The 25,469-nt window shown below is 41.9% G+C and overlaps 1 protein-coding gene across 2 annotated transcripts in view; it reads right to left on the bottom strand.

The window, feature by feature from the left end:
• The window catches only part of CCR6 (C-C motif chemokine receptor 6), a 29,587-nt gene extending 5,767 nt beyond the window's left edge, over positions 1-23,820 (bottom strand). Inside the window, exons 1-2 of one of the 2 annotated variants that reach the window (XM_054062840.1) lie at positions 23,705-23,820; positions 1,254-1,360 (exon numbers count right to left, since the gene is read on the bottom strand). The gene's annotated coding sequence lies outside the window, so the exon portion shown is untranslated. Of the gene's footprint in view, positions 1-1,253; positions 1,361-4,372; positions 4,446-23,704 lie in introns of those variants that run through there. The other variant, XM_054062839.1, reaches the window with a different exon arrangement.
• Positions 23,821-25,469: the final 1,649 nt, after the last annotated feature.

Below are 25,469 nucleotides of genomic sequence, written 5' to 3'. Positions count from 1 at the left end.
ACAGTAGAAATGAAGTACCTGTCTAGGTTATTATTTTAGAAACTGTAATTTTATCGTTGAAAGAAAAATACCTTTCTAGGTATTTGTCATTCATATCTTTCTAAGACATAGATGTTTAGAATTTACAAAGAAAGCCTGACAGCACATATTCTCAATAAAACGGTCACTCTTCATGCCACTCAGCTAAGGCCATTCTCAGTATGATGTGTAGAAGAAAGAAGACAGGGTAGAAGAATTTAGAAGTAAGGGAGCGTGAGAATTTCCTAAAGCCAAGGAGAGCTAAGAAAGGAGATCTGTTCAGAATAGCACTGAAGAAGGGCTCTCTAGTTTTCAGATGAGCTCAGACGAAAGCCTGTGGAGAACAACTACACTTCACAGGAGAGCTGCGTATTCTCCTTAGTGCTAAGGGAATTCACAAAGGCACCACCAGTAACAAACTTATTCACAAAAGGACTTCATTGTCCAGCAAAAGCTTTTTGAGGATGGCTGATATAAGAGTAGTAGAGAAGGACTCAAACAGAAAGCAGAATTGCAGAGCTCATATTTAGGACCTGGTTTAAATCTCTTGAGCTGAATTTCTTTTCGGAATTTGAAAGAGCATTCACTGAAGTTATTAAGAAGACTCACTGACTGCACTGGAAGTTGAATCCAAACTCCTATAAACACAATTTCCATTTTCAATCTTTCTAACAGCCTTTCAACAGGCACTTTTATAATTTTTAGCCTGCATATTTATGGATTTTTTTGGCATTAATGTGTTAGGTAATTATAAAAAATAAATTTCCCTATATACAAGGAAGGGGGTGTATTCTAACATTGTTTATATACTGCATATGGGCAGATAACTGTGCCTGTGCACACAAACATATTTATTAATGTTAAATATATTAATGATAATGATAATAATATATAAGCCTTGCATATTTTATCTCACTATTTTTCCACTTTATCCATATTATCATATTTCTTTTCACTATGAAAGTAATATATGAGTACTCAAAAGTAAAACTGAACTAAAATCTTAAATACGATAACAATATTTGAATCCTACAAGCAAAAGACAATGAATAAAGAAAGACCTCAGAAAAAAGACATACTTCTATATGGAAAAAAATTCTTAGTACTTAGAGGGAATTAATAAGTTCTTTAAGCATTGCCCACCATTCTAAGTATACTCCTACATTGGTGTTCAGTTTAATACATTCATCACACATGCATACATTATAGATTATTCATTTGATTTTAGTACTTACCAAATTTTAAAATTGTCTGAAGACCAGGTGAAAGAGGATGTGTGATTCAGTTACATTGTTCTGTGGCTGCCTCAAGCACATTTACCATCAGCCTCAACAGGAGTACACTTTAATTTGAAAAACAAGAAATAACAGCATTAGTTAAAGGTACAGAGTTAAGTTGAAATAATCACCACTTCCTCCTGACAAGCAATAACTATAACCTGCTTTTTTACATAAAGGAAAGTATTTAACCTTATCTGTGCTGGAAACATACAAGCTGGAGGCAAGTAATTTTTTAATTAGACTACCTATGTACTGATATTATTTTTAAATAATCAACTTAGCATTAGAATAATAAAAAGTACAATGTTAATTGTCACTCTGCTCAGAATACATCTTGAATGATGGCCTCTTTTTGCAAAGGGTGCACTTCATGTCATGCAGATGAGTAGCTTAATCATCTAAATCAACAGGATCATCTTCAGAAGAACTGCAAAACTGAGACAAGTGTTAATTACACAATTAAATAACAGCTGGTTTTGAAGAAAAAATAACAATCTGCTGTATGTAAAGGTGCACACTATCCAAATGTTTTGCTTGAACTGCTAAGATAAAATAGGCAAATAGGTGAAGAAGAAAAATGTCATTTTATTTGCCTGTTTGGCACAAACATTTGCTGTTGTGTGCCTGCTATTCTGGTCTGTTGTTAAAGTTAGTTGGAACTAGATATGAAAAGACATTTCATTTTACGATTCCTGAATTTTGAAAGCTATAAACATTTCTTTACCACATCTTAGTTTCTGATGACAACTTAGATGTTTACATTAGGAGGCAAAATAAAAACTGCTTTTAAAAGCCTTCAAATTTCTTATTTATTTTAGAAAGTGAGTGTGTGAACATTCAGTTGCAGCTTGTGATCTCATTAGGGACACCCAGATGGCATTAATACAGGCAGCCTTGTAAGATATTATTACATTAATAGAATGCTTGACCTAGAGAAATGCAGGATGGTAGATGTCACACTCATCATTTTTTACAAAAATGAGCATATCACAATAGCAGTGGCTCCCTAGCAGCTTAAGTATGGCCCTTTCCACTAACAATACCCAATGAATGAAAAAAAAAAGTAGTGTACTGTCAAAACATGACTTGATAAAATATTGTGTCGTAATGGTTCATAAATCATTTAAGAAGGCACATTTCATTTTCTTATTGGCTGATTTTCCTGGGATTCAAGACCTTGACTTCAGCTATGAAAAAATCTTACCATATTTGCTTAGAACAACAACAAAAATGCTGAAATGCAAGTTTCATTTCATCCTATATGTGTGTTTGTATGTGGACACAGTGCACGCATGTTTTGATTGTTCCTGCTGAAAAGCAATCATCTTCACTGTTTTATGAAGAAAAAAAAAAAGTCTGAAATCTATCTGGATGTGACTCAAATAACTTTATTGGGCTCACTATAGGATTAATTTGGACTTCTTATTGCTGTTTGGACTAAGCCACTCACTGTCATCACAGATCTAGGGAAGGTTATGATAAAATTCATAAAGTAGTCGAGCATTTGAAACAGGGTTTGGTAGAGTGCAGGTACATGGTGGGGGGGAAGAAAATGTATGAGTTTCCATGCAAAGAAGAAGAGGTAAAAATAGAAGGCCAAGAGAAACAACTGTAGCAGACAATTAAGATTATCTCCATTTTAAATTTCTCTTGATAAATCAAACTAGCAGCAGTAGTTAGAGTACCAGGGTGCAGCAATGGTCAAAAGACAGATTGCTAAATGCTGCAAGGATATCAAAGGACAAGTCATGAAGCAGATGCTCTCCCCAGGTGTCTGCGATTCCCCATCTTCAGGAGTAGGACATAGTACTGAACGGACCTTTGGTCTCTGGGGCAGTTCTTGTATTTTCAGCTTAAGATATACTCAACAGTATATCTTAACTGTCTGAAGCAGTGAGGAGGCTGCATGAGGAACAATGTGGTGAAAGGTGCTAAACAACTGCACCGTATTTTGGTTTTCTACAGTAAAGATGATTGACAAGGTGCCCTGATCTTGTGAATTTTTGAGACGTCCTTAATCACAATAGTGAAGTACTTTTCACTGTATTAGTTATCTCATAGTTATTAACAATTTCCATTATTAAAACTTCACAAGTTGTCAGGCTACCCTTTTAATTTCTGCAAAGAGGGGCTTCTACTTTTTTGTAAAAAAACTACATTTTATACTGTTTTGCTAACTTGCTGTTATTTGCATTTTCAAAATTTAGTAATGGAAATCATCTAATTAACTTGATTTGGTTTCAGGTGAAGCTTATAAGGTATTTTCGTGACTTTCTTGGAAAGAAAAAAACAAGCTCCATTTTTACATCTCTTATCCCTGAAGTGCTACAGGGGATAGTACATTTACTCTTTATTACCTGAGGTGTATATTCTATTTGTAACAACACAGCCTAGATCTTGTTTACAGAGAACTCACTTTCTGTCTATATGCTGTCTGAAGCAAACTACAGATTCCTGCTTAAAGTGTCTGACATTTTTGAAACATGGGCTCAAATCCTGTTAAAAACAGCAAATTCAGCATAGGAGTATATTCTACGTAAAGGGATTTGACAATATTTAATTGTGGACCATTTCACTACGGGCCTTTAAAGTAAGTAAGTGTTTCTCATAACTCTAGGACTGAAGAGATGGATCTGCATCTTGCAAAGCAAGCTTCATTACACAAATGTAGCCCATGGCAGACATGTAAGCAGCAAATAATGAGTAACAGAAGTAGAAATTCCCTCTGAATGACAAAAATAGATGTGACTTTAGTAGCAACCTACTTTAGAATGCTAACAGATTAACTTGTGATGTAGCTCAACATTATCAACACTATTTCAAGGAATGAGAGTCATTAGAAGATAAATCAGAATATAATGATTAAATAAAAGATAAATCAGAATTTTAGGCTATCCATTACAAAAACTATTGCTCAACATGTTCAGTATTCAGGTGTTTTCTAATTTAAATGTATCTTGTGCTTTATATCTGCAATATATTCAATACTGAGCATGAATAATTTTTTCAGAAGGTGAAGAATTCACCATGTAGGTGAAGGTCAAAGCTAATACAACGTAACTTGTCCAGCTTACCTTCTCAGCACATTTTCTTTTGGCTCAGTTTCAAAGCACAGGCTGCATTCCTTGCAGATACTTTGCACTCCACCTTCACAGTGTGGCAAGTGGAAAGAGGTTATTCTTTTTAAGACGTGTGGGGGCTTCATTTGCATAACATGCAGATTTTCATCTAGTTGTCATATGTTAGAGCTCTGAAAGGAAATCCACTCTCGTTTAACTAATACGGTTATTGTGGTTTCTCAAATCTCACCACATGTTAGTTTTCCACCACTACTAATAAAGGAAAGAAAATATTGAAAGATGAGGAAAACAAACACACCATCTGAGTTATTCCAGAATGCACGTTTCTTCTGAAATTACTCAGGAAGTTGGAGTTTTTTATTATTATAAAAGACACAGACATCCCAAACTGTTCAATCTCGCCTTAATGTTCATTCAGTTAAATTTAGATCAGTCTAATCTGATTCAAAAATCTAGCCATCAGCTGAGATTCTAATCTCTCCATCATTCTTTCAGAATACAAAATGTAAACTATTACAAGTTGCTTATATTACCTAGTTATTTTTTTTCTAACATTACTATCCTATAGTGTCCATATATTTTTCTCATTCATTTCTCATTACAATTCATAGACTCAAAGAATCATAGAACCATTAAGGTTGGAAAAGACCTCTAAGATCATCCAGTGCAACTGTCAGCCTGACACCACCACGCCTATTAAACCATGTCCCAAAGTGCCACATCTACACATTTTTTAAACACGTTGAGGCATAGTGACTCAACCACTCTTTCAGTAAAGAATTTTTTTCTAATATCCAATCTAAAACTCCCCTGGTGCAACTTGAGGCCATTTCCTCTTGTCCTATCATTTGTCACTTGGGAGAAGAGAACAAAACCCACCTGACCACAGCCTCCTTTCAGGCCATTGTAGAGAGTGACAAGGTCTCCTCTCAGCCTCTTCTTGTCCACACTAACCAATCCAGCTCCTCATAAGCCTTGTTCTGCAGGCCCTTCACCACCTTAATTGCCTTCCTCTGGATACACACCAGCATCTCAATGTCTTTCTTGTACTGATGGGCCCAAAACTGAACACAGTATTTGAGGTGTGGCCTCACTAGAGCAGGGTACAGGGACACAATCAATTCCCTGGTCTTGCTGGCCATACCATTTCTGATACAAGCCAGGATGCCATTGACCTTCTGGGCCACATGAGCACATTGCTGACTCATATTCAGCCAGCTGTCAAACAGCACCTCCAGGTCCTTTCTGATTTCCAGCCACTCTTCCCCAAGCCTGTAGCGTTGCATGGAATTGTTGTGCCCAAAGTGCAGGACTTAGCACTTGGCCTTGTTAAACCCAATACAACTTACCTGAGCCCATCAGTCCAACCTGTCCAGATCCTCTGCAGAGCCTTCCTGCCCTCAACCAGATTGACACTCCTGACCAATTTGGTATCATCTGCAAACTTACAGAGAGAACACTTGATCCCCTTATCCAGGTCATTAATAAAATGACTGGCCCCAACACTGGGTCGCAGGGAACACTGCCTGTGACTGGCCACCAAATGAATTCAGCTCCGTTCACCACAACTGTCTCTGCTTAGCCATCCAGACAGGTTTTTACCCAGGAAAGAGTAGACCTATCTAAGACACAGTCTGTCAGCTTCTCTAGGAGAATGCGGTGGGAGATGATAGTGTCAAAATCTTTACCAAAGTTGAGGTAGATAACACCCACAACCTTTCCCTCATTCATTAGCCAGGTCACCTTGTCATAGAAGGAGATAAGACTAGGCTGATCGAGCCGGGCCTGCCTTTCATGAACTCAATTCCTTCAAACTTTCTTTTGTTTGCATCTGTTTTTTCATTCCCTGTCAAACATGCTTTTTCTGGTTTTGGTATTTCTGTATTTAGATTTTTGTTCTCCCTTTTTCTTCCTCTTTCTTTGCTTTTCTGTATTTCTCTTATTTCCACCTCTTGTTGTTTTCATAATTTTTCTTCAGCATTACATTCTGTAGCACCACTCACTTGTTTGCATTTTCATCTATTTTATTCACATTTTCAGCCTCACACCCACCTGATTCAGTCTACCCCCTCGCTTCTGAAACAGACCTCCTCACACATTATGAGCTGTCAGGGACTGAAATAACATGAACCCAGCACTGACAGCTGTCCCACATTGACTGGAATGCATCAATATTTTGATTACTTTGACAAATCAGTCAGAGAGGACAGAGACCTTCTAAAGACCTTTTACAGGCTTTTTGCCATAGGAACAAATAGAGCTGAGGAGATTAAATCAGTGAAGGTGTAAACAGAGCACTTGGCAAGAAGGGCTGTAGAATCATTGCTTAGCTCTAGCACCTAGGCAAGATATATGATTGCATTTGTAAAACCTCACAATCCAGCAATTTTCTTCCACCAATGCATTTGCTATTTAATTTGAAAATGGAAGGAGACAAAAAAAAGATTGATGGGAAACAGTTTGCTGAACATGTAAAAGTGGTAAATATTCAGAGGTGATTTCTTCTTAGACTGAACATGGAATTTCTGAAGGAGGAGCACAGTCATACTCAGAGCACTTCTCTGCTTCACTGCAGCATCACTTCTTAGAACCAGCCTACTTCCTAGCTGGCCTAGCTTCCAGAAAGAAGCATAAGGAGCAGTAAGTGTATCCTCCCAATGATAATCATTGGTTTCTGAAAAGCTTGTTAAAAGTATTTTATTGAAGAAAATGTTGATGAAAATAAATGTTTTAAACAAAAAATATGTCAAATTCAGAAGTCTTTGTAGCAAACCCATCAGTTTAGAAACAGCAAGACACCCAAGTGAGTTATTATAAGGTTGTTTTTGTTTTTATTCTCTTTTGACAATCAAACAGTTTCCTAGCTTTGGATGGAGAAAGCAGGCAATGAGTAATGTCATTTCATTGTCTAAGGTATCACGGAAGCCTGGACAGGAAAAGCATTAGTTTTCATAAGGAGCAACAAGACCCATGAGATAAAACAGCAGCCTTTTCCAATTAACATATTTTAATTTTTCATCAAAATGTTTCTAGGATAGCTAAACGCATTCTGAAGGACAAATATGATTTGTTGAAATCATACTGAAGGACAAATCTGGTTTGCTGAAATCATACTTTTTTCCAGTAAGAAGCACCTGTATTCGTCTGTTTTCTACTGTTGTCCTTCAGATGTTTATCTTAAAGAGGCTTAAGAACTGTTTCTGGTGAAAGCACCTCCCAGGGTTATGCCAGAGCTAATGAACATATACAGTGATGAACAAAATGATACAATCCTTGTATTGCCAAAGGGTAAATGAAAAAAGATGCCAGGTGCCTGTAATCTTAATTATCTACCTTCTCTGCCCACAAGAAACTATTACAGGGACCATATATATGATCACCACCCAGCTCCACAGTGGGGTTTGTTCCTCAAATCCCAAGAAAGAGACTACAACATGAGCCCCAGTCCCTCCAGCACCTGTACAATGCTTTGCATACAGCTGTGCACCTCAGTGGGAAAAGATTGCTTTCATTGTGTATGTCCTTTCTGAGGTCATGAAGGGGGGAAGTGGCTTCATTCCTGTTTTCCCCCTACCCAGTGGAGATCACTTATCAGAAATACCTATTGCAACATTTTTTGATGGCATCTGGGTCAATGAATCTGTATAACATAGCCCATGTTACTGCAACACTTTCACAATAGTATGTCATAGAATCATGGAATCATAGAATCATAGAGTGGTTTGGATTGGAAGGGACCATAAAGGTCACCTAGTCCAACCCCCCTGCAGTATCAGGGACATCTTCAACTAGGAAAGGTTGCTCAGAGCCCCATCCAATCTGACCTTGAATGTTTCCAGAGATGGGGCATCTACCACGTCTCTGGGAAACCTGTTCCAGTGTTACACCAGACTCAGTGAAAAAAAATTTCCTGATATGTAGTCTAAACTCCCCCTTTATTAGTTTACCCCTTGTCCTATTGCTACAGGACCGCTAAAATGCTTTTCCCTATCATTCTTATAATCCCTCTTCAAGTACTGAAAGACCACAATAAGGTCTCCTCAGAGTCTTCTCTTCTCCAAAGCTGAACAACCCCAACTCTCTTAGCCTCTCTTCATGGGTGGGGTGTTCCAGGCTTTTGATCATTTTGGTGGCCATCCTCTGGACCCACTCCAACATGTCCATATCTTTCCTGTGCTGAGGGCTCCAGAGCCAAACACAGTGTTCCAGGTGTGGTCTCATCAAAGCAGAGTAGAGGGGCAGTATCACCTCCCTTGACCTGCTACCAATGCTTCTTTTAATGCATCCCGGGATGCAGTTGGCCATCTGGGTTGCAAGCACGTATTGCCAGCTCATGTCCAGCTTCTCATCCACTGGGACCCCCCCAGATCATTTTCTACAGGGCTGCTCTTAATCTCTTCATCTCCTAGTCTGTATTGTTACTCAGTATCAGACCCAGGTGCAGGATCTTGTACGTGGCCTTGTTGACACTCATGAGGTAAACAGAGGCCCACTTTTCAAGATTCGTCAGGTCCCTCTGGATGGTATCCTGTCCCTCAGGCGTGTCAATTGCACACTCAGCTTGGTGTCATCTCCAAACTTGCTGAAGGTGCATTTGATCCCGTTGTCTATGTAATTGATGACAACATTAAACAGTACTTGTCCCAATATGGACTCCTGAAGGTCACTATTTGTCACCAATGTCCACTGAAATATTAAGCTGTTGATCACTACTCTCTGGATGTGACCATCCAACCAATTTCTCATCCACTGAACAGCCCACCTATTAAATGCATATCTTGCCAATTTAGAGAGAAGGATATTGTGTGGGACCATGCCAAAGGCCCTAGAGAAGTCTAGATAAATGACATCCTTGGGTCTTCCCTTGTACACTGATGTAGTCATTTTCTCATATAAAGACACTAGGTTGGTGAGGCAGGACTTGCCCTTGGTGAATTCATGTTGGCTGTCTTGAATCACCTTCTTGTCCTCCATGTGCTTTAGCATAGCTTCCAGGAGGACCTGTTCTGTGATATTCCCAGGCACAGACGTGAAGCCAACAGGTTCCCAGGGTCTGCCTTTCCACCTTTTTCAAAAATGGGTGAAACGTTATCCTTTTTCCAGTCACCAAGGACTTCAACTGACTTTTCAAATATCATGGTGAGTGGCTTGGTGACTACATTAGCCAATTCCCTCAGAACTCTTGGACTTTGCTTATGGGAGCAAGCTTAACATAGCAGCTACACTGAAAGGCTTAAAACCAGACACTTGCTAAACTGGACTTAATTTTTTTTATGAAAAGTATCACTACAAAGAAGACAAAATACTGCAAAATATTTCCAAATAAATGCTGCCTTTTGAAGTAAATCATCCCCTGCAAGAGAGTTCTGCTGAATTGTCAGCCTATGTATCACTAATTTACATTAGGCTGTAGAAGGCATGAGAGTTTCCACATCAGAAATGCTGTGAGTACAAGGCAGAGACAGGCAGAGTTAAGCATGCAGTCACTGACATAATTTCTATGTTTTTGATCTTGTAGTCAGATCATACCCATTGTGGTAACAGGTTTTTTTAGTTCCTTGCTCTGTTGCTCACTCTCTGTTTCGTGTCTCATTGAAATAACTACCAAAGTAGTTTCACAACCCCCGTCATCAGTCTATACTCCCAAGCACTGACATTTCAACCTTGAGTACGTTGAATTCATTGACCTGATTTCTTTTTAGAGTTGTACTTTCTTTATATGACTGTTTATACAAAAGGCTGATATGATGGAATGTCCCAGTCACCTCTCTTTCCACAGCAGTAGCCTTCATGGTCTAAACAGGAGCTAAAAGATAGAGTTTAAAACAGATCCTGGGCTGGCTAGATACAATTCAAAGAAGATTTCTTTTGGCCTGTGTGGACCAAGAAGTAGAGTGTGCTTTTCAGCTCACAGGCTCTGATTTTCCCAATCGTAAGGACAAATCGGAAGATTTGGCTGGCCACTTCAATGAAACAATGACTTCCTTATTTTACCTCTACATCATAGTGCAGGCTAAAACCGCTAACCACACCAATGGTCTGAGGCAACCCAGAAAAAAACTCACAGGAGATTGTTCTGCAAGGAGGAAAATCTCCTTTGAGGTCTTTTGCATAGTGGGAATTACTGTTCCTGAATGGGCATCACTGAAATGCCACCTGTGCAGGCTGGTGCAGGAAGGAGTTTGTGTTCTAATCACACATCTTCTCTGTGGTCAGATGTGGATCAGTGAGATAACCAAACATATGTTTAAATCACTCTGCTTTTAGTAAGCTTTAAATGTATTGGGCACTTAACTCTTACTGTGGTCAACAGAAGCTATGTACCTCAGTCCCTTTACAGATTTGAGCATAGCTATGAATTTACATGTGGATTAGTAGGGAAAGTAAATGCACATTGGGTTGCTGTGCCAAGCAGATCATAGGGAGATCACTTGCTGGCACAAGATCCTCTACTGTGAACAGCTAACACAGCTCTCTGAATTCGTGTTGCAGCAGATTGTTCACCTTTTACTTCCCCTCTAAGAGTGGGCAACTGCCATTATCATTTGATCTCTAGGTCTTCATGCATGCAGTTGCTTCCTAGTGGTTAATGCTTTGATGAAACTGATTTTTCCACTGTGATTAGAAAGGTGGTAAAGGAAAAAAAAAAAAAAGAAAAAGAAAATAAAAGAAAGAAACCAAAGAAGTATCAGGAGGCACACTGCCAATCATTTCCTCACAGGAGCAGCAAGTTGGCATCTATAGCTGATAAATTCTGTGCTGTTTGTTTCCATAAATGTAACCTAGCCCACGCTAGACAGTTATCTGTTAATGCTGTGGGGCAGGTATGTTGGAGAACCATGCAGCACAGCTAAATTTCCTGAAATGATACTGTAGGGCAACAGGCTGTGCAGTGAAGAACAGTAGATGATTAGCCCAGATATCCAGGTACAGCTATCCTGCCAGGTGGTACTGGTAGCACAAAGGGTGAGCTTCAGTTATGTAGGCATTCTGGCACTGATCTAAATTTAGAGCTAGAAAGTTGGAAACTTGGTTACGAGTCTTGACCTAGGCAAGAAAACATCTCCATCTGCAGCAAGTCCAAGGCTTTTTAACAGGTTTCTTAGTATGTCTTCTTATCTAGTGCAAAGCGATACAAGATAGCTCAAGTGCAATAGGCAGCAAAGCTCCAAAAGGTTGCATTTATCTTGCTGTAAGTTAGACTGGCTTTGATGCCTCACTATGCACTTGGCTCATCTCTTCGTGGCATTGTGTTGTGCAAAGCAGACACGTTCTTTACTGAAGGTAGAAAGCATGCTTGCCTGTGGGGACACAGCTGGCAATTGATAGCTGCCCGTGTGCTCTTCTCCCCAGAATGTTTTTTGTTGCCTCCGCTGTTGAGATTTGGGAAAGTGTTCTAATATTAACCACATTTTGCTTCACTACAGCTTCCTTCTACTTTGTTGACCAGTGTCGGTAGACATCTAAATTTGCAGTCGTCCATCAGTCATCCTCAGTGGATTCTCACTGCTCTGAAGATTTATCACCTATCCCAGGAATCATCACAGTGCTAGCACGGATGCCCTCACCAGGATCTGCAGCTGCTCCCCGTAACTGTCCTCTGTGTACTCACACAAAGCAGACTTGGCTCTATCTACTTCCTCCTACAAGAAGGGACAGGGAGGAACCGATCTTAACATGACCCAGCATAGTCTCTCCCTTCAGAAAGGGCCATCTGACAGCGACGTTTTTTTCTCTTGCCCTCAAAGCATTCTTTCTGTCCAGGTTCAACTCATCTCACCGATCTGTGTTTGGAGACAGCATCACACCTCAGCTGGGAATATTTGGGCAAGCAGTCTTGTTCTTTCAATACTTCAAAGGCACAAAATTCCTTTTCATATTTCAAAGCTCAGTTTCTTCCCAAATGCTTCTGATCATTGCTAGCTGAAATGAGATCTGGCCCAGCCAGTCATTTCCTTCTAGCTGCTAGCAGTCATCAAGTCAGAGATGCTGCTCCTCTGCACTTTTTTTTCTGTTCATCTTCAGCACATCTGCTCCCTGTTCAGCCCCAAGTGCCAGGACTAAGTGCCCTAACTCTCCAGGCACACATCACAAGAACCAATTAGCAGACTATCTTTTAACACCGAATACATAAAACCAAAATCCAAAACTATAATTGATTTCTTAAAGCAATGTTGGTTACATGAACTTTGTGTAATTGACATCTTAACTTCTCAATGTCAGTATGAAGTGAAGGCACAGGGTCAACAAGCCCACTACTAACAACTGCATTCATGGAACATTGCAGCACCCACTCTTCAATCCCTTCTGAATCAGGGAAGGCCTCAATCTAGCAAGGTATTTAGATATCAGCCTACTTGCAAAGGTCTGAATAGTCCCAAAAGTGTTTTTCAGTCAGGTTTCAAGAGACAGTTGAGCCAACACATCAGCTGCCACAGATGGTGGTCCCTTACCTTCTTCTGGACCCTGGCACCTGCCTTTCTTTCCAGATGGCTGGCTTAACTTGCCAAAAGTAAAGAAAACTGTTATTCTTCTTCCTTTGTTGACTTGTTTCCTTTTTTTTTTTTTTCCCCAGGTGAAGAATTTCCCCCTTGTTTAGCAAACAGAACTGACTCCTTCAGGGGTCAGGCAAAAGGCAGCAGAAAGAGCCCATACCTTGATACTAAGTCAAGTTGAGTCTGCCTTGCCTCCTTTCCTTCTGCATGTAGAAAAAGGGTTCTCCTTGATGAGAATTGTCCTTCCCACCTGAAACCAAAAGGGAAGGTCTCACCGACACAGGTGAGGTTTGTCCACAATAATCCACATGATGCATAAAGTCTGGAAAGGATCCCCTAAGCCTCACACTGGCTTGGTTCTGGGGAGACAATGATGTCTTCCTAGAAGGACACAAAGTGTTGTGTGTGGTGGTCACATCTGGCCCACCCTGCTGTGCCTGGCACACAAAGTAGCCCATTTTTCAGGAGCCCCCTTTTGCCTGTCCAAGAGAAAAATGTTTCTGTTACATTGACCTCAAGTCTGGCATTCACTGCCAAGCCAGGCCTCTGAGGATATCTTCATCACCCAGCTCCACAGCAGGGTATGTTCCTTATGTCTAAGTTCACACAGCAACCTAATGTTAGCCAAGGTGTGTCCAGGGATTTGTTTTCCTCTTTCTATTTTAACATATACAAGTGTCATGTGACACAAGCTTTACCTACTCTCTTTTGTGAGGATGGAGGGAAAACTTGCTTCCCTGTCATCACCGCTCCCAGCAAAAGCAGGAAGGGAACTTCTAGGTCTCAATCCAAATGACTGAAAAAGAGAAGGATGTCATGCTACTTCACACAGCAAATGCAGCAGGAGGACCAGAGGGGTTTGTTCCTCAGGCTTGTCAGACCCACCTGATCCACACAACCTCCAGCATAGGCTGCCCTGTAACCTTGTCAAAGTATACTTCAGCAGTGCTAAAAACGGGCCAACATCTTCCACTAATATAGGTATTTTGCCACAATTTTCCCAGTAATTTTATGTGATAAACACCATGCTTCAGCTGTACGGGAGAAAAGGATGGACCCTTACCAGCTGAGCTCAGCTAGAATGTTCCTGGAAGTCCTGAAGTGGCATTGTGGTGCTACTTCAAAAATTTAATCCAAACAAATACAACAAAACAGCTTGCATGCTGATGCCTCACTTAATGGTATTACTGAAGAGTAACTATGAAAGCAGCTACACCACAATTACTAGATTCCTGTCCTGTGTTACTGAGTCTCTCCTGCCTGATAACCGTGAGCTACACCTCAGAATACAGAAGCTGCCTGGCTCTACACAAGTGAAACCAATGGCAGGATCAATGACTCAAAAAAAAAAGTCTTGTTGCAGTATGGTAATGGGATAGTAATTTATGTCCTTGCAAGTTCCTCATCATCTGAACAAGCTGTGAAGTTTCAATACTCAGTTAAACACTTTGCAGTGCAAGATGGTGGTAGGTAAGGAAAAGGATGAACTCCAGAATCTACTCCTCCCTTCAGATGTGCCCTCGTGCCTGCAAAGGGGGAGGGGGAGGCCGTGTCAACAGCTGGAGAGAAGCCCTCAAGCATGTTATATAGATCCTACCTGGTTAAGCAAAGCAGAAGGTAAGTGTGAGGCCATACCAGCCTCTGAAGAGAGGTCTGTCCGGAGAGCCAATATTTTTTTCATTTCTCCCTAAAGCTTTTCTTATGACTTTAAAGGAAGTTTTGTTTACAGTAATTTTCATTTTCTGTCACAGCTGAGTGCAACAAAGACTGCAAAAGGCAAGACAAAACATTAGACTGAAAGATTTTTCAAAGCAACAGGAGATTTGTGGTTAAAAGTTATTTTGATCTTCTGCTGTGGAAGATGTCCACTCATTGAGGGCAACATAAGGTTTTATTCTTAAAAAGCTCCTCTCTGTTTATATGTTAAATAAAAAGCTGCTATTTGAACAAAGACGAAAGAAACTTTGAGAGAGTTCAATTTGCTATAAGAGTGTGTTGTTTTGGAGAGGGCTTTCACATGGGTTTTGAAGAAGTTGAAATCTCATTATTCTAATTATTGGAAAAGACTAGAATCAGACTTGTTTCTTTTAATAGCCTTGGATGCAGAGATTTCTCCCTGACTCCAACATTGTCTTGTCGTATCTGAAGTAGTAATTTCTAATGTTAAACCTCTTTCTGCATCCTGCAAGGCCCAGAATGGTTTTCACTCTGTGTTAGAGTACCTTAGCATCCAACTCATCTTGTTGCTTTGAAGCTCTTATAGGTAGCAGCTTCTTCCTGGGATAGTTGCTAGCCTGCTGTCTCAAGGTATATCTCTTCTGTCCCTATCCCACACAAATGCTTTGAACTTCATACTTGAGCCTGGAGCCCTACCTCTGCAGTAGGACTTCTAAGCACATCTCTGGGGTGCTCAGTTCAGCCTAGCAGCCCCTCTTGAAAGTTTAACCTCTCTATCTGCCTGGTTCCTACATGTCCTCTCACTCCAAAACAGCTTTAATGTACTACCAAAACTGCAGACCTCCACTGCTGACTTCTTCAGGGAGTACATATCATTCTTGGGGGAAAATCAAATCTTCTGCTTGAGTTGAAGGTAATTCAAGAGTTTTCTTCCGGGACCCTGAGAAGACCAGTAGATATTACACATTAGCCAGGCCTCCCACCCTCATAAAGAAATATGCTTAACTGTCTTTACCCCCATTGAGAGCCTGCTGTCTCTATGCCAGAGTGAAACAGTGGGCCAGCTGCAAACCATCTCATCTTTCAACAGTCATTGAATTGTAATGACAGGCAGTTGTCCCTGGCTGGAGAGAAAGAGAGTGACTGGACCACCATGAGCAGAAATCCATGTGGGCGCTGGTGGTGGTCAGGCACATAACAAGCTTCAGGAGCTGTACTGTCTGAAAAACTGCCAGGTTGCAGCAGGTCCATCCAGCTGCATTTTACAGTTGAGGACTTGGCACGTGGAAAAATTAAGCAGCTTAGCCAGAAACACACATGAATCCTGTGACGTACCTATGAACATACTTTGGGAGAGGCTGGTCAGTGCCATAAGAGTTAGATGGCTCTACCTTGGACCATGTTGGGACAAAAGAAATTTCTCCTCATGCTGGGAGCAGGGGTGGCTAGTGGGAGCACAGCTGTGTTAGTCAGGTTTGCGGTGTTGCTCTGCAGAAACCCAAGTGCAACGGGGAGCTGAGGAGGACATGGGATGAGCAAGGACAATGCAGAGACAGCAACAGAGGGAGAAGGATCCAATAGGGGACACAGCGGAACAGAGGCAACAAAGGAGGTGAGGAAAGATAGAAAGGAAGCAAAAAAGGAAAGAAGCTATATACAAAGGGAAGGAGCTTGAAACAATCAGTCAAGGGACTTTTTAAGTCACCGTCTACCTATGCTGTGCTTAGCATGGCTGAGTTCCCAGTCTGTCAGGCCTCAGAACATATGAATGCAGAGAGCACTGCTGAGAACAGTGGTTTTTACCTTTCCACAACCCATCAAACTAACATGGAGGAAGAATACCCCAACCTCTTGCTAACACCACTGTACAAATCTGAGAGCGAGGAAGCTGCACGACAATCTGCACGACACAACCTAAGTGTGCCTCATCATGCCCCATCAGGACTTCAGGACTGGTCCTGCACAATTGCACCATTGACCATTCAGTCAGACACTGCTCCTTCCCAGCCAGAATGTACTGTGCAGAGAGTGCCCCTGGTTCCTTCTGCTGACAGGCAATACCCACCTTGCCTTCAGTCACAAACTTCTGGTTTGCACAAAGCCCTGGCAAATTCTCCACTGTGAGATTTTTCTGCACTGCCACATATTTGAGCTGGAGCATTAAATTCTATGAAATATCATATTTGTTAAAATGATGACCATAGCTCACTAATGATCTTTCTGAATAACTGTGCCCCAGGCTGGCAGCAAACAACAGATTACTATGGTTTTAAATCAAAATCTCAATTTAAGAACAAAAGCCAGGGATGAGAGAGGCAGCTGTTACTCAAGAAAGAACTCTTTAGTCCTTATCTGTATTGGTCAGCTTATTACAGCTCATTGCCCAGACTCTTGTACTTTTGGAACCAATGAGGTAGAAAATAAGCTCCAAACGATTAACTTTGCTTGATCTGGATGATCTCTTTTAAGTTCCTTCCTGTTGAAAGTTTTTTATATTTCACCTTCTTAAACCCTCAAGGCAACACAGAGAAGATCAAGTAGCAATGAAAGGATTTCTTAGCAGAATTTGGCTCTACCATGTAGAAAAAAAGCAGTTAGCCTGAGCAGAAGTGCAGTAGTGACAAGAAAATGTAACAACGCTACTTATTGCAAAGGACCACATAACTGGACAGTCTTCAGTTTGCTTCCCATGACCAACAGATCTTTTGTGATCAGTAAAATCATTGTTACACAACAGCACGAGTCAGGACACATCCTTTTTTTTAAAAATTTCAAAGACCACAAGAGCAAACCACATTGGGAGCTGAGCAAACGAAAAAGAAAAAGCTCTTCTGCAAGATTTCCTGTTCTGTGATGCATGAATAATTGGCCTATATTTGTGACCCCATTTTTCTTTCAGGTTTGTAGCTGTACTGCAGAGATTCAACCCTTTGCTACAAACCCTACACCGTGAAGGAGTGGGAATGGTCAATGTTTGGTACGGCGTGAGTCTTGAATGAGGCACGTGGTGCTCTAACTTACATGCTTTTTGACTTCCACACGGCCCTAAGCCTGAAACAGACCTTGAATGCTACTCTTCATCAAAAGGACAAAGGCAGATGTAGAAAGAGATAAACAGTCACATTTCTCTCAGGCACCACTTTCTGAATTGTACCCAAACCTTGCAAAAAATTGCACTGGTGAGACCGCATCTTGAGTACTGTGTTCAGTTCTGGGCCCCTCACCACAAGAAGGTTGTTGAAGCTGTGGAGCATGTCCAGAGAAGAGCAACAAAGCTGGTGAGGGGGCTGGAGAACAAGTCTTACGAGAAGCGTCTGGGAGAGCTGGGGTTGTTTAGCCTGGAGAAGAGGAGGCTGAGGGGAGACCTTATTGCTCTCTACAACTACCTAAAAGGAGGTTGTGGAGAGGAGGGAGCTGGCCTCTTCTCCTAAGTGACAGAGGACAGGACAAGGGGGAATGGCCTGAAGATCCGCCAGGGGAGGTTCAGGCGGGATATCCGAAAAAAAATTTTCACGGAAAGAGTCATTGGGCACTGGCACAGGCTGCCCAGGGAGGTGGTCGAGTCACCTTCCCTGGAGGTGTTTAAGGAACGGGTGGATGAGGTGCTTAGTGGCATGGTTTAGGGAGTGTTAGGAATGGTTGGACTCAACGATCCAGTGGGTCGTTTCCAACCTGGTGATTCTGTGATTCTATGAAACCTGAACTGCTCAGCAGACCCAGAGCCCAAGGGGAGCGAGGAGCTGGCTGCTGCTGCCTGTGGCGGTGAACATGCTGTGGCACAGGAAAAGGCTCTGTGGTTCTGTTCCCACCATTAACAAGGTAGAAGACATTTGTAGACCTGCCACTGAAAGTGGTGTGTTTCATAGGCAGAACAGCTCTTTAGGTGGTTTGCACTGCAAATAAGCTGTGCCTGCTTTGTGCACTGCTATAGCTGTTGGGTTACAGATATTTCTATTATACAAAAAACAGTGACCAGAGCTATGAGATCATATGGTCCATATGAGCTGCTACAGGCACGAAATTCTTCATGTTTTCCAACAAATATATTTTCTAGCACTTCCCCTACAACACCAGGCCACACCCAATACCCAATACCAAAGTCCACTTCCTAAATTTTTAATTCCTAACAGGATTCTGACATTCTGCTTCAAAACCAGAGTGCTCCTCACAGTTAATCTCATATGCTCTGCTGTTATGTCTTCAGACCTCAATATATTAAATTATTCCCTGCATCTTCCAATCCCTGCTCTAAATTGCCCAAGTGAGTATCTGCTTCACTATCAAGAACATAGCCACATGCCCCAGGGAAGGGAGCAAGGCTTCAGCTGTCCTTTCGCCAACACAAAGGGAGTTTCATGCACCAAGCCATGGCTTTCGTGTGCTGGCTGCCCTCACACCGGTTCAGTTAAGACATAAATTGCTCTCTGCTACCACCCGTTGCCTTCTTAGCTTCACTGCTCTTTGTGCTAGTTCCAATTCATGGGTATGTACTTGATTTCTCTTACTTTATATTAACTGGATTACTTTGGATTCTTTCAAATTGGTACTTGGTATTCACTTCTGCTCATATTTTTAGCACCTGTCCGGACTACTTTGCAACTTTCTACCATTCAGCCAAATTCATGTTGATACTTAATGCAAAATGAGCATGCATGCAAGAAGACAGCAGAGAATTTCTGTGCATGAACATCACATTGGTTTATTCTGTGTTAGCTTCTCAGGTTAGATAAGACCTATGACCCCGACGCATTCATTTTTTTCAACTGATACTTTCAACTCATTCAAATTAAGTACCATTGAATTAGCACAGACCTACTAAAATCAGAAACTAGGGGAAGGAAAGTTCTTAATGAATTTTAATTTCTCTATCACGAAAGATGTCCATGATAATTTATCTTATTTCAATCCAGAAACTTCAGATTTCTGTTGTCCACACCTTCCCACATCTGTAACCATACCTTAAAGACATCTAGAGTACAAAATCCTGCTCAAAATTCACACTCCCTCATAGTGTTTTTTAATAGTTTCTGGTTCTGGTGCCTAATCTAAAACTTCACCTAAGGCTTAATTAACTGAGCTTAACTGAGGAATATTGGTTTTGCAGTGCTACACTTAACAGTAGCTGGTGCAGGAGGCACAGCTTGCTTTGATATGGCAGTATCTGTTACTTAAATATACAATTTAGTCCTTAAAGAATTTTTCGAACTTTTTTTTTCTTGCATGGATGTGTGTTAGACTATGAAGTTTAAGTGTATGTAATTCTAATCTCCAAGATTCCTTTCATCTCTGAAAAACAAACATTTTGTAATTCCCCTTGGTTTCTTGCATTTTTTTTTAACTACTTATCTTTCAGTTTTATCAGTTTCCTTTTAATAAATAGAGCACAGCCCTCCTACTTTGCAGTTGAAAGGAGATGAAGAAAAACATCAGTCAAAGTATTAGCCACTCATCTGAGACACTTGGCTCTACAAAAGTACCTTTTGTCACAAAGGTTGCCAGAATTATTTTAGGTTAAAACCTAGCTCGGTAAAAACATTTATTAGGTAGGAAAATACCACATGGATATCAAAGAATTGTGTGCTTCAATGTTTAGCCTAAAATCATCTGCAATTCATCCACAACCCAGAATCATTGAGACTGTTTTAAACATCTTTATTTATGTTTAGAAAGGGTTGGAAACAGTGCTCAGGGAGGAGGTAGGATAGACAACACTGGTCAGAGACAGGCACGGTTGGACAAGCTGCTGACCCGCAGTCGGCACACAACCTGTCAGTTTAATCCCATCTTCCCTCTGTTTGCCCACACTTGTTTCCTCAAACTACTGTCATCTCTCCTTTGTCCCCCATTGTGGTCCTGGCCTTAAATATCCCACAGCAGGACTTCTGCACTCCGCAATTTATCCTCACTAGCATCCCATCGTAAGCCCACGCCTCTGCATGTCCTTCAGCCCAAGGGACCTGAGGGCTTGCCTAGGGGACTGGAGGCTGGTCTCTCTCGAGACAACCCAGGGAAGAGACAGGGTAGAGGGCTTTGAGGGCTCAAGTTGGGTACAGGGGATCCTCTGCAGTCGGTCCTCTGTGCTCATAGAGGTGAATCTTAATTCCATAACCTAATATTGACCCACGTAAAAGTATATAGCATGTGCCGTCCTCACTCCTCATACAGCATTTCCAAGCCATGTTTCACCTCTTGGGAGAACTGCACTCCTCAAGCAGGAGGCGTGGTGTTGCTGCAGGGTATTTCCTGAGGGTCTTGTTGGTCCATTTGGCCGCCGTGTACTGAGCCTCAAAGCCCCATGCCGCAGGAAGAGAGATGCAGAATCAGAATAGCCCCTCATAGAATCATAGAATAGTTAGGGTTGGAAGGGACCTTAGAGATCATCTAAGGTCATCCAACCCAGGGACACCCCACTAGATCAGGCTGCCCAAGGCCCCATCCAACCTGGCCTTGAACATCTCTAGGGATGGGATATCCACAGCTTCCCTGGGCAAACTTCCCTTGGTGGCGGCAGCTGTACCTACAGGAGTTACCTTGTTCCTCTGTCCTCCTTTCCATTTGTGGAGATGAGCTTTTAATCATATAACCTATCACAAAACACTAGAATTATGTGACTAAAAATGTGAACATCAGTTTAAAAGTGATTCTGCCATAATCACCTAGACCAAAAATACAACTGGAAACCACTCTGCCAGACTCTGTACCTTTCCCAACAGTGCACCTTGCAGCACGCCTTGAAAGACATCTCTCAGCCAAAATGGACCACATTGTGAGCTTAAGGTGGAAGGTTTTACATTTCAGACCAAAAAAAAGCTGAAGTGCTTTTCTTGCTATGAAGATGCACGTGGTACTTTTAGAGGGGAACTGTGTGAATGACCTGATTTTAGTACCTTGTATCTGTTGTGGTTTCCCCATAGCATAGGGCAGTTGAAACAAAACAATTAAAGCTGCTAAGAAACTGAAAAACAACTTTTGAAAATCCTATAGTTTAATTTTAAATATAGATCCAAGTGTAACAGTTGGCTGTATCTACTTGCACAGTGCACTATCCAACTATGTTCTGAGTTCACGTCTTCCAATAGATTCCTTCAAGGACATGAGGTGTAAAGCCTTATGGCGGAGTTGATTCTAAACTACTATATTTGCAAATGCCAGCCTTTCTCTAAGGCACAGTTTGCATGTACATGAACATCCGCATCAATAAACAGTAGCAAAACTGTTGCTGCATGCAAACAAGGTAATTTGCATGCACAGAGACAGCTAGATTGAGTTTGTCTCACCATAACTAATCTTCCATATAAAGGTCCTTTTTGGTAGAACCATGTAATAATTTAAGTTGAAAGGGCTCTCTGAAGGTCCAGCCTCATGCTCAAAGCAGACCTAATTTCAAAGCTATACCAGGTACCTCTGGATCTATCCATTTGAGTTTTGAAAATTTCCAAGGATGGAGAATTCTCAGCCTCTCTAGGTACCTGCTCTAGTCCTGGACTGTTCTCCTGGTGAGTTTTATTTTATTATTTCCTGTATACAGCTTGTATTTCTCTTGATGCAATTTGACTGTTTTCCTTTCACTGGTCACTTCCAGGAAGAGTCCAAGTCTGCTTCTCATATGCCCTCCCATAAGGGTGGAAGATCACAGCCTAACCACCCGCCTTTACCTTCTCTTCTATAGGTATAACAGTCCTAGTTCTACATAGGTCACGTGCTCCAGCCCGACTACCATACTCCATCCCCTCTACTGGTCTCTCTCTAGTTTGTTGACACCTTTTGTACCAGAGAAGCCCAAACTGACTCCAGGTATAGTCTCACATGGAAGATGATACAGGGGAAAGAACCACTTCCCTCAGCTTGTTGGCTACACAAGCATAGTCTGCAGGCTGATTCAATTCTTCAAAGCTTTTGCCCTTCAAAGCAGCCCTCAAAGCTGCAAAGCTGCTTTGTACTCAGCCCCTCCATCCATAATTTGGCTATAGAAATGCTTTGGGTGTCTTTGGCTAAACTTAGTCACCTTATTTTCTTTCATGTACTTAGAAATGGTTGCAATGAGAATTTGCATCAAATGTACCAGGCACTGAGCTAAGGCCATCTTGTCTGAAGCTTGCTGGATCCTTTCTCACCTTTTTAAAAGACAGACATAGCATTTTCCTTTTTAAAGTCATCAGGAACATCCCTTGGTTACCATGACCTTTCAAAGAAGGTCAAGAGCAGATTTTGCCGGTAAAGACAGAGGTGGAGAAGCAGTACCTCAGTCTTTTTCTTCACTAGGTCACCCACTCCACCCAGCAGCAGGCCCACATTTTCTTTCATCTTGCTTTTACTGATGTTGCACTTGCAGAAACCCATCTCACTGCATTCACAGCCCCTGCTAGTTTCAGCTCGACAAGCTTGGTGTTCTTTGTCCCATTGCTGTATGCCTGTGCAGCTTCATAGTTATCCCTTGTAGTCCATCTGTACTTCCACCTTCCACACAATCTTTTGCATTTGATCTAAGACAGGAGTTTCTCAATCAACCAGTCTGTCCTGGTTTGCATAGTGGAAGCAAACCTTTTGAAAGGAAAACAGCTCTGGCCCCTGCATCCCTCATGGGCTCCTGCTGAACAGAACCCTGAACAAGATAAGAGTTCACTTCCCTGAAGTCCAACACTACCACTCTGCTACTCAACTTCCTCTCTGCTCTCAGGACTTTTATTCTGTCACCTCATGGTCATTGTAGACAAGGTTGCCATTGATTATTGCATCTGAGTGCTGCTTCCTTATTCCTGGGTAGTATATATAGAGTACTAGCTCCATCCTGTCCAGCACCCAAGTGAAAGGTGGTCCCCGACACACTTTCAGTCTCCTGGCTTGTTTGTGTTCTGCCACATTGCTCCTCCTGCAAATCAGAGGTGGTTAAAAATCCCCATGAAAACCACAGCATGCAATCAGAAGACAACTTGTCTTCTTCTTCTTGTTTAAGGAAGGCTTCATTCTCTTCCTTTTCTTTATCAAGTGATCTGTTGCAAGTGCCTACCACAATATCCCCTCTGTTGGCCTCCCCTTTAGCCATGACGACAAAGTCTTGTCAGGCTTGCCATCAGAGCTTTTTCTATTCCATTTATACTCCGCACATTCAGATTACTCCCTTGTGGACCACCCCCATTCCATTTTTCTTCCCTACCTGCTTGTTAAGCTCGTGTCCATCCACCGTATCACTCCAGTCATGCAAGCTGTTCCATTATTTTCCTGTTATCCCAGCAATGTCACAGCTTTGTGATTGCATAGACTTCCTCTTTCTCTTGTTTATTCTGTTGCACATCTGTTTGTGGAAAAGAACCTCACATGATCCCAGTCATCCTGATTTCTTGCAGTGAGGGATGTTCCTCCCTCATGCTCTCCTGCACGTGATCCCTTCAACTCAAGCATATCTGCAAGCTCCAGACCGAACAAACCTAGCTTAAACTCCTCACAAGGTTAGTAACACTGTCAGCAAAGATAATCTGCATCAGATGTATCCTGTCTTTACCTAGAAGACCTCATTCCTCAGAGGGTCCCACAGCCATAAAACCACCAAAGCCCTAATTACGACACCGGCAACATACCAGAGGTGCGCACAGGCATGGAACAAACAGGTCCAAAGGGCATGGGTGGGGTAGGTACACCCCTTTGCAGAAGGAAGCCCCTGACTCCTGTTACCTGTCACTTTCTCTCAGCCTCATTCTGACAGCATGGCTAGGGGCATCCTTCAACAAAACTCACTCCCTGTCTGGTTGTCAGGGCTCTACAGTTCTCTCAGTAAGCATCTGCAGCTGGAATAAACGCTTTATTTTTTCCTCCATAGGAATCCCAGGCCTTCCCTGGTTAAACATCGCCTCTGGCCTCGCTCTCCTTCCATGCAATGGGTGACTGGGGTTCTTGCTTTTACAATAGCTACTAATAGCTTTTACAATAGCTTTTACAACAGCTACCTCTGCCCTCCTGTTGGCATACCTGATGCCAGCCAGCTTGTTTCACCTGGCAGCTCAGCGCCCTGAGCACAGCTTCTACAGGTGAGGCTGCTGTCCCCTCCAACCTCCAAGAAACTCCAGGGACACCCTGCAGCCTGCATCTGAACAGCCACACCCTCCCCAAGCTTGCATCAAGGTCTCCAGTATGCTGTGGTACTTCCTCTGGCTAATACTAAGGACTGTCTTGTAGCTTGGCACCATCATCACTGTGTCCCCCACTGGTGTTAAGCACCATCTATGGCCTTACTGCTCACCCTCTTCCACTAACACCTTCCTATTTGCACAAGATGGTCACAGTGGTCCTTGGGTGAACGCAAGCCTGCTCCGCTCCCCCAAGCGTCTAGGACAATTCTCTGCTGGGACAACTCTCTGCAGGGTTACCTTTAACCCTGACCCTAATGGCTCCCCACGGACAGTTGTCTCACCCATATGACTAACCCATACTCAGCAGGCAGCTTCTCAGTTCCTAACTGCATTTCTCCCAGTTTATGAACACAAGGCTTCCCCCAGGCAGGCTGCTTCCTCACACACCCCTTACTGACTAGGACCCAGAGGCCTCACACACAGCTGTTTCATCCCCATTAGATTTCCTGCTCACTGTGCAACTCCTCATACTCTTTTTTTTTTGTTCCCAGATGCAGTTCATTAAGCTTATAACCATCAGGTCTGGTTTTTTTTTTTTTTTTTTTCTCTTGCACTGTGCTTACAAAGCTTTAAAAAGCTTTTTTTGAGAAGCTTACAAAGCATTCTGTTCTACTAGGCTGAATGACACTCTTAGGCAAAAAACTTCCAAGACTAAAAGCAAACTGTTCATTGAACAAAGGCAACAGCTCCCCAAAATAACATTTTAGTTAAATGCTCAGAGATCACAACTTCGATGTGATCTCTCAATTGTTTCTCAACTACTGTACTGTACAATGCCTGAAGACTGCACTAGTA

This window comes from Cuculus canorus, chromosome 3, assembly GCF_017976375.1.
Source record: "Cuculus canorus isolate bCucCan1 chromosome 3, bCucCan1.pri, whole genome shotgun sequence".
Lineage (NCBI taxonomy): Eukaryota > Metazoa > Chordata > Aves > Cuculiformes > Cuculidae > Cuculus > Cuculus canorus.
The sequence above is the reverse complement of the archived record's forward strand: the minus strand, read 5'-3'. Positions and strand labels throughout refer to the sequence as shown.